The 8,548-nt window shown below is 37.7% G+C and overlaps 1 long non-coding RNA gene across 1 annotated transcript; it reads left to right on the plus strand.

Annotated features, from left to right (window-relative positions):
• Positions 1 to 51: 51 nt before the first annotated feature.
• On the plus strand, positions 52 to 8,187 carry LOC106949738 (uncharacterized). Its single transcript, XR_001425443.1, has 3 exons — positions 52 to 117; positions 794 to 851; positions 6,736 to 8,187. It is a non-coding gene; the product is annotated as an uncharacterized LOC106949738 (long non-coding RNA).
• The last annotated feature ends 361 nt before the right edge of the window (positions 8,188 to 8,548 follow it).

Raw genomic sequence — 8,548 nt, forward strand, 5'->3', positions numbered from 1 at the left:
AAAAAAAAAAAAAAAAAGAAGCTGAAACTGTGATTTGTGTTGTCTGCATAATTCCTTCCTATTTTGCAGCAGCTGGTGGGAGCAGCAGATGGAAGAACAACAACTGCAGAGAAATAGGTGAAATATTTTAGCTCACTCAAAGCTTGGGGGAGGGGGTTTAGGGCTTTACTTAACTTTAAGGAGTAAAGTCGAGCGCAGAGGCAGCTATTTATTTATATTTTAACAGTTTGTTAATGAGTTTTAAAAATGCATTCTGCCACAACTGACCCTTTGAGGACATTCATGATACTGATATGGCCCAAAATGAAAATGAGTTTGACACCTCTCTTTTAGATTTTAAAGTTACCAAAAAGGTGTACCATATGTGTATTTGTGTTTGGTGATTATGCTGGAGTCAGAGTTAAGTGTGACTTAACTACCGGGACTGACCATTTTGTTATTTCTTTGATTATGTTTACGAGTCATAGCAATTTTGCTAAAAGGTAAAAGTAAACTTTCCAAATCAGTTTCACTTGGAATTCAAATCCATTTCAACAAGACAATAAAGGGCCTAGAGTTATAAATATAAAGTAATCTGTGTAAAAGTTTATCCTAATGTCTAAGGAAGGCGTGATTTCGATTGATCTGTGGGAATTGTTTGCATTTCAGTCAACATTTTTTCAAAGATTACAGAATTGCTTAAAGGTCATCTTTTAACCTAACACAGATGCTATGGAAATTCTTAAAGGGGTAGAAGAAATCTGCTAAGAAATGAGAAAGATCGAACTTTGTCTTTAAATGTTTTCTTTTGAAGGCCGGAAGCGTTCAAGGCTCTGTCACTGAAAGACAAACAAGCAGACCGGAGCCCAGAGGTACGGCTGCACACAATTCTTATACACCTTAGTTAAAACCACTACCTGTCTTGACACACACACGCACACACACACACATATATATCGGAAAGAACCTTACTTGCACTCTGTGGTCATCACCTATATTATCTGATCTTTGAAATCCACCTACTTCTGGCACTATGTGCCTAAAACCTGCTTAGATACAGACTTACAAAAGGAAATAAAACAGACACATCTATAAAAATAACAGTGCAGACAGATATGCTAATTTTTCCACTTCACAGTCCTGCAGAGATAACTGTTACTCTGGGTTTTAGACAAAACGGCTTTCTATTTTTTAAGCACAGAGCTGTCAGAGCATTTTCATTTTACATAGCTGGTGTTTTCAACTCTAAACTCGGTAGATTTTAGATCGCCGCCAAACGTTTATTTCTGATTAAAATCAAAACCACATGCTAAACATTTTACTTTTATTTCTGAAAATGTTGCAAAGACAAAATTACATGAAAATCAGCTAATAATTATGAACATTAATTCATAATTAATGAATCAATACTTTGTGCTGCAGGCTCTCTAAGAACTTCTCAGAAGACGATAACTTTCGCACGTTCTCAGACAGCAAATTATCACAGAATTCAGATCACCTTTAAATTTAATCTTTTTTTTTTAATTCAGTAGAACTATACCATAATTGCCTTCAATGAAAATATAAACCTGGCCATGAAAGAGTTATTTTATCTGCTATGGTAGTTTCCTGACCTTTTCAGTCTCTTATTAAAGCAATGTGCTTTGGAAGATAATAATAGAAGTCACTTTTCCTTGCCTGATTAATGTGATAAGCCTGCAGGTTTCTGCCTCTTATTGGCTGATCAGGTTCTTCTGATGTTTCCCCATGTCGAATGCACGATGATTCAGTCATACAGAACCATTGAAGCTACGTATGTGCTCTGCTGCATCGACTCAGATCCAGAACCGATCATCATTTCCAGATTCAGTTGATGATTTGGAGTTTTTTTGTTGTTGTTGTCGAAAGCTTTGATTATTTTTTGTCCTCTACAACTTGGAAGTGTGCTAACAACATACTTTCTTTAATGTGCATATATTTTTCTTTCTTGCCCATCCCAGTATCCATTTCAAAGCGAGGAAGCACAGGAACATCCAATGAAATGAGCCAGAAATGAAACTGAGACTCAGTTTCATTTCAGTTTGAACAGGGATTTTTGTTTCAAGACCTTAGTGAGTCGACTTAACTCTGAAAATGCACTTAATTCTCGAATGAGTTGATTAACAGTTGCTAGTGGTTTGTTTTATAATTTTATCTGCTTACCTGTTTCACGCCATTAATAAGTCATATGACAAAAAATAAGCAGTATATAAAAATAAAAAGCATATAAGAATTATCCAAACCAATCTGGAAAGCCCCATTTGAAAAATAAGAAATGTATATTTTTTTAAGTCATGCTTTCATTGTGTTAAACACATTTTTTTAAAGGCTGACATCATTTTCATAAACCATGTTCACGCCCATCCCTGTGGTTTCCAGAAATCATGTGAACAGAACTCAGCTGACAGCATACAACAGATGAAGAAAATCATAAAAAGCACCACATCCTGCCGAGGGTTAAAGCAATTCAAGAAAACAAAAATACCACAATGACTCACATCCACCAGTCAAGAAAGGGTTACAAAACTGTTTCCAAGGCTTTGGCCCTCTAGTGAACTTGAGTGAGAGACAGGCTTATAATACTGAACTCAGGTTCCATGTAATTCCCTTTAATTAAATGGAGAGTCTTCCAAGTTGTTGCTGGCCGACCATAAGTGCTGCAAAAAGTGCATCAACGACTGATCTAGACAAAATAACCCATATCTAAAGCACTGCCGCCTTCACTTGTCCCTATTAAAGGCAATATTCATGATTCAAAAATAACAAAAACAGACTGGTCATTGAGTGATGCCAGTAATCTTTCAAAGCATTTAGTGCCCCAAAAACAATAGGAAAACCCAGTAGGTGAGGTAGACAAGAAATCAGGATGAAAACTGGGGGTGTCAAAATTAATTTCAAGACCACTAACCAAGTCATCAGGCAGAGAGACAGTAAATTTACTCAAGCAAGGAGAGAATGTAGATAAATTGCCAAGCGAGACTTGAAATCAGGAACAATGTGCACTTCTTCATGGGGGAAGGTTGGCTCAGAGAGCAGAAAAAGGTTTGTTAATTTGAACAAGACTTGAGTCACAAATCCCTCTCTTGCTGCCATCTTTCATTTCTTGTTTCATGTTCACTGTCTGACACCCCCCAATTGGATTACTTTCTCTCCCACGTTGACATTGTCTGGAGGCAAAAAGACTGGTGTCCAACTGGCACATGTACCAATGAGAATTTCCTCACTGTTCCAGCGAGTGCTATTTGTGGTTGGGTTTGTATAGGAATGAGATTATCAGCTTGTGGAAAGTATTTAACATTTTCTATATTTGATGCCCTTAGCCAAAAAGCACAGACTATATAAGCCCCTTGCTAAACCTCTTTTGTGTTTTTTTTTGTGTGTGCATATTTACAGCGACTTCACAGATATAAAGAACAATTTCATGTTTAGTTTTTTATTTATTTTTTTTTTTTTCTGTGAACGAATTAAACCTCTTTAGCGGAACAATCCAAGTATCAGTTGTTTCAAATAAGCTATAATCAAGTATTCTCTTTTATTTTTATTTTTTTTGTTTATTAGCAAGGTCCATAAGATATTTAGTCTTTTTCTCTTGAGTGGTGAGATTTGCAGGCAGCCTTCTTATAATTCATTCAGAATTGTTTCTCATGCATACTCATTCTAGCTCTGGGCAAAATATGAATAATATTATAAAATGGTCTAAATGCTCCCTAAAACACATGAAATGATGCACAATCAATTGTGAGACAGAAGTTTGTTCATGTCTGACAGTCTCCTCAAAGGAGTTTTTATTTTTTATTTTTTTTCTCCATCTCACTGCCGGCCATCACTGCGCTAATAACGAAGTCAATTTCACAGCAAATCACTCCCACATGCTTCACTCACCTTAAGCCACATTCTGTTGTTTTGTGAACGGGTATAGCGCCTCAGAATGTGTTGTTTTAGTCTGCACATGAAGACAAAAAAATAAGAATAAAGATTGTGGCTATTGTTACTTTGATGGACAAAAAATAAAAATAAAAAATAAATAAAAAGTGCCTGTTACCAGCCAGACCTAAAATGATGCTGTTCCAGCTAGAATAATTGGCCACGTTCTGGGAACCTTTTGAGTTGTGAGAGACTTAAGGGCCGTCACAGCCTGAGGGTCCGAGTCGTGTTTTCTGGTTAAATAATTAATAGAGATAGAAACAAAAAATAGGGCATTGAGAGTTATTCAAAGGACTCTAGTTAGTATATCAAAAGTATTTTTTGCTGCAAATCATGACATTACTTTATACTCAGGAGCGTCCAATTAAAATCATAGAGTTATGTTTCAGTCGTCCTTTGTTGTGTTTAAATGTTGCAGAATCATGGTCCCCAATCCAAAAGATAACAGCAATAATAACATTCGGTTGTCGATTAGCGTTATTACTTGCTGTAATTTTGATTGCTTTTTTATCATTGTTTGGTGACAGTTTGGAGGGGAATCTTTCTTTCAGCAGGAAGAAGTCTCTATAAGTAGAGACGGGTTTGATCTACTGCCATCACTGGATGTGATACTGCAGCTGATCTTGGATTTGATATCAATCGAGGCCACCTGTTCATCCATTGATCCAGACTGATTGATCCCGAGCTTTTTGGAATTCATTCTCTCGCTGACTCTAACAAGGCAAAGGATATGTTGCCCATTTAAATGACAAAACATGCATAAAAAAATTCCCAAGTGATATTTAAACACATATTTCAAAAATTACTGTTAGGTTACTATAAATTGTCTACATGAGTAAGTCTGTGTGTGTGTGTGCATAGCTGTCTGTTTACTCCAGGACTAAAATAAGAAATGTTGCCCTGTGATGAACTGGTAACCTGACTTAGGGAGTTCCAGCTTTTCCTGCAATGGCCCCTGGAGATGAGTGATGGAGATGGTCCCAGGGGCCCTGCACAGACAACTGGGTCTAGACAGTAGATGATGGTTCCACAAAAGGGTTGTCTTTTCTGTGCTGTATGCAAACATTAAGAGTTTTCAAAGTTAGGTTGAGCTAACTGAGGAGAAAACTCGACAGAGGAGCAACAAGCAGCTTCAGCAGCAGTGAGAAGGCTAGCTTAAAAACAGGAAGCTGTTTTATTTGTTCCCTTTTTTACTTCTGACGTCTTTCTGTCATTGTTCATAATGGATTTGGAGATGATGGTGGCATGTTGGAAGATTTTTGTATGAAGTTGGAGTGTTTACCATCTAGGAAGTACAAAAAGAGTCTACTTTTAAAGTTTGCTATGCTAACGAAGCTAGCAGTGCTAAGTCTCCACAAAGGTTTTGAAAACACTGAAAAATATCACAACAACCATATGTTTCTGCTTTTGTTTCATAATAACAACACTCCCCTGTTTTATTCTTACTTCTCTGAAACCGTCATGTCCATAGAAGGTCTCGGCTTCATGAATAATTAATGAGCAATTAAGACGGAAAGACTCCTTATTCTGTTACGAAATGATTTTGTTACTGAAAGTGGTGGGTTTTCATTTTATGTTATTAATATTTTGCACCTTAATAAGGCCACAGTGTTGACAGCAACTGTATAACTGACAGTGCCTGTGTAATTTATATACACCACCAGGATAAAAATACCCCTTTGAGCAAAATAACAGTGAATGTGCTCAGATATTTAACGCTGGTTTTGAGATTGGAAAGGAACCCTAAGATCTAGAGCATATCTATTGCCAGCAGAGTAGAAACATGTTGAAAATTAGCAACAATAAAATATTCAAAAACTGTCCAGACAGAAATTGAGGCTGAGAATAAAAGTGCCAACTCTATTTTTTTGGAAGTTAAGGTAGTGCAAAAGTGTTATTGAAAAGCAGTATGCTAGGTTTATTATGACAATTAAAGCTACCTCAATACCAGAGGAGTGCCTGCTGTGTACTGTTTGAACCATCTGTTCCCACTTAAAACAACAATAAAACCTACTGGGCCTGTCATATCCCAAAGCCAATGCAGGCCTCTACCTTAACATCAACAGTTACAGAAATAATCTCAAATATTATCACGGGTGGCTCTTGGCAAACTACTCCTTTTGCAAGGTTATATACGCAGTAGCTCATAGCGCTGCAATAAAATAACTTTACCTCTCGGTTAACACGCTGTGGTTTATTCTTTTAAAATGTTGCTTTTATGATTTGTTGGAATTATACTCGTAGAGGATCGGGGCTTTTGGGGGGGTTTTTTTGGTAATCTGATTGTCTAAAGTTACAGTCGGAACTAAAATATAAAGGACAGAAAACTATGAACGACGTACACTGAGAAAGCTGAAGACTAACAAGGGGCAGGTACAATCAATAGCAAGAGAAACTAGGTGTGAATGCAGCAGCTGAACAACCACAAAAGGTCAGAGGCTATAGAAAGTCTGTGTCCATATGCCTGTATCCAGCATATTTAAACAATGTTGTTGATGAATGGGCTCAGTGATCTTTAGTTAGATTTTTGAGAAAAGCAGCCCTGAGATGGAGAGTGATGACAGCTTGTTTTTTTAAGAGTGGCACTGTGTTGCCCCACAGCTTTGAAAGCGAGTCACAACAACTCTGGCATGTCTGGAAGAAATGCAGTGGACCGTATATCGTTTCTTTTATATATATATATGAGCTGGTGAGCAAAGGTTCCTATCTGTTTACAGTAAAAGGATGGGGAAGGAATAATTTTTTGAAAGAATTTCTGAAATCATTATGTGCCTTTACAAGTGTTGTAATTTTATTTAATTTTTCCCCGTTCAGGGAGCGGTGGAATATGCCTGGATGAAATGTTGCCAAAGTCTGGGCATACACTGGACAGAGAAGTCCAGCAGCATTCAGCGCTCCAGCTCAAACTGCACCACCACATGGCAGGGTTCAATAATTCACAGCTCATGAATCATGTTCTCACACTGCATGACCCGATGCTTGGATGCGACCTGACTGCTCTCCCTGCACGCGTGTTTGTGACACATGATAACCTTGAATCCAGGACTAAACAAAAGAAGAAGAAAAGAGGAAAAAAGCAAAGAAGAGGAAAAGTCAGGAGACATGAATGCCCAACAAAAGCATACTTCCTTGCCTCCGTACAGACTCCATGCTCCAATACTGACCTGAAGGAGGTGTCATGTAATGTCATTAAGTTGAGGAAATCAGTAATCTTGCTACTTTGTTGTCAAAAAGCCAAATGCTATTGCTAAGGATTGATTTGTAAAAGAAACAAAACGGGTAAAACATCAAAGGGGTTGACTTTTTTTTTTAAAGAGACTATTATTGTCAGCAGAGTTTCTCAATAGTACATTATTCTTATTTCCTGTGTTCTGATCTCTGCATTTTACTTGATTGTTTCTGTGTTGTCTCTGCAAAACCCTGGCTCATATTCCCATTGTGTTCAGCTTCATCTGTTCATTGCATTAATTAGTTACTTTGTCCTTCTGCTGCTGGCTCAGGACACTCCCTCAGCTGTTCGTCATTCTTCTGATTAGCCTCACCTGGATTCAATGTCACTTTTCACACCTCAGCATTTAGGCCCCTCGATTCTCGTTGATCTCTGATGGTTTGTCCAATGTTTTGGGTCCTCCAAGAAACCACACGTGACAGGTTCTGCTTTTATTATGAAAGAGAAACTTTTTTTTTTTGAGGGGAAAACCATTTATTCTTCAGATATGTGTTTTTGTATCACAGCTAAGAAGATGAGCTACTCATCTGTAAATCAACAGCCTTCGATTCCTACAATGAAAACCTGTTAAGCTGAAAGTTGCTCCTCAGGCCCATAAATGTATTCATACATTCAGAGCTGCAAAAATCCTTTAGCTGCCAACATGTAGCTGAGACATTTTTCCTGAGGACTAAACTGTGTCTAAAGTTTCTCAGTTGTCTCTGTTTTTAATTTCAGGACAAATTAAACGTATGTAAAGTTCTGGCAGACTTAAGTGTTAGTGTATGTTATGCATCTTGTATGAATAACACACACAGTTAGTGTGGGTCTGGCCTGTTGATGTTGTGAAACAGTCTTGCTAACTTTACAATAGAAAATTGAAAATATCCCCTTGAAATAAATGCGTAATGTCCAAAAAAAAAAAAAAACACCCTCTGGCATATTGATTTATTTTTGTTTTTAACATTAGCCTGAACAAAACAGAAAACCATTTTAACACAATGTGGGTAATGTGGCATATGTATTAATGGTTTATTGCAAAGCAGCATAGAAAATTAAGGTGTGTAAATGTAAAATGTGTTGCGCAGCACCTCCTGACGTAAATTGAAAACTGTGTGTTCTTGCAGCTCTGTGGCAGTGATGTCTTACGTCTCTTTATGCACAGACTTTTGTCGGCCCAACACAAGTGATGTTTACACCAATCGCGCAATGAAAAGTATAGTATGATGGCCCCCTCAGGCCATGAATAAATCATGCACCTTCACAGTCAGGGAGTCTATCTAAACTGTTCTCCCACTCTGTGACGGTATGCGCGGCGGGTATGCAAATTGTCAGCCGATCGCAGCACTGTGGGTGTACGTACGCACATGCACCCAAATTAGACTGCTTTGTTGTTCCAGCTCCTGCTAATTGATTTAG

Source organism: Poecilia latipinna, unplaced genomic scaffold (genome assembly GCF_001443285.1).
Source record: "Poecilia latipinna isolate Pla-1442-1.1 unplaced genomic scaffold, P_latipinna-1.0 Scaffold360, whole genome shotgun sequence".
Lineage (NCBI taxonomy): Eukaryota > Metazoa > Chordata > Actinopteri > Cyprinodontiformes > Poeciliidae > Poecilia > Poecilia latipinna.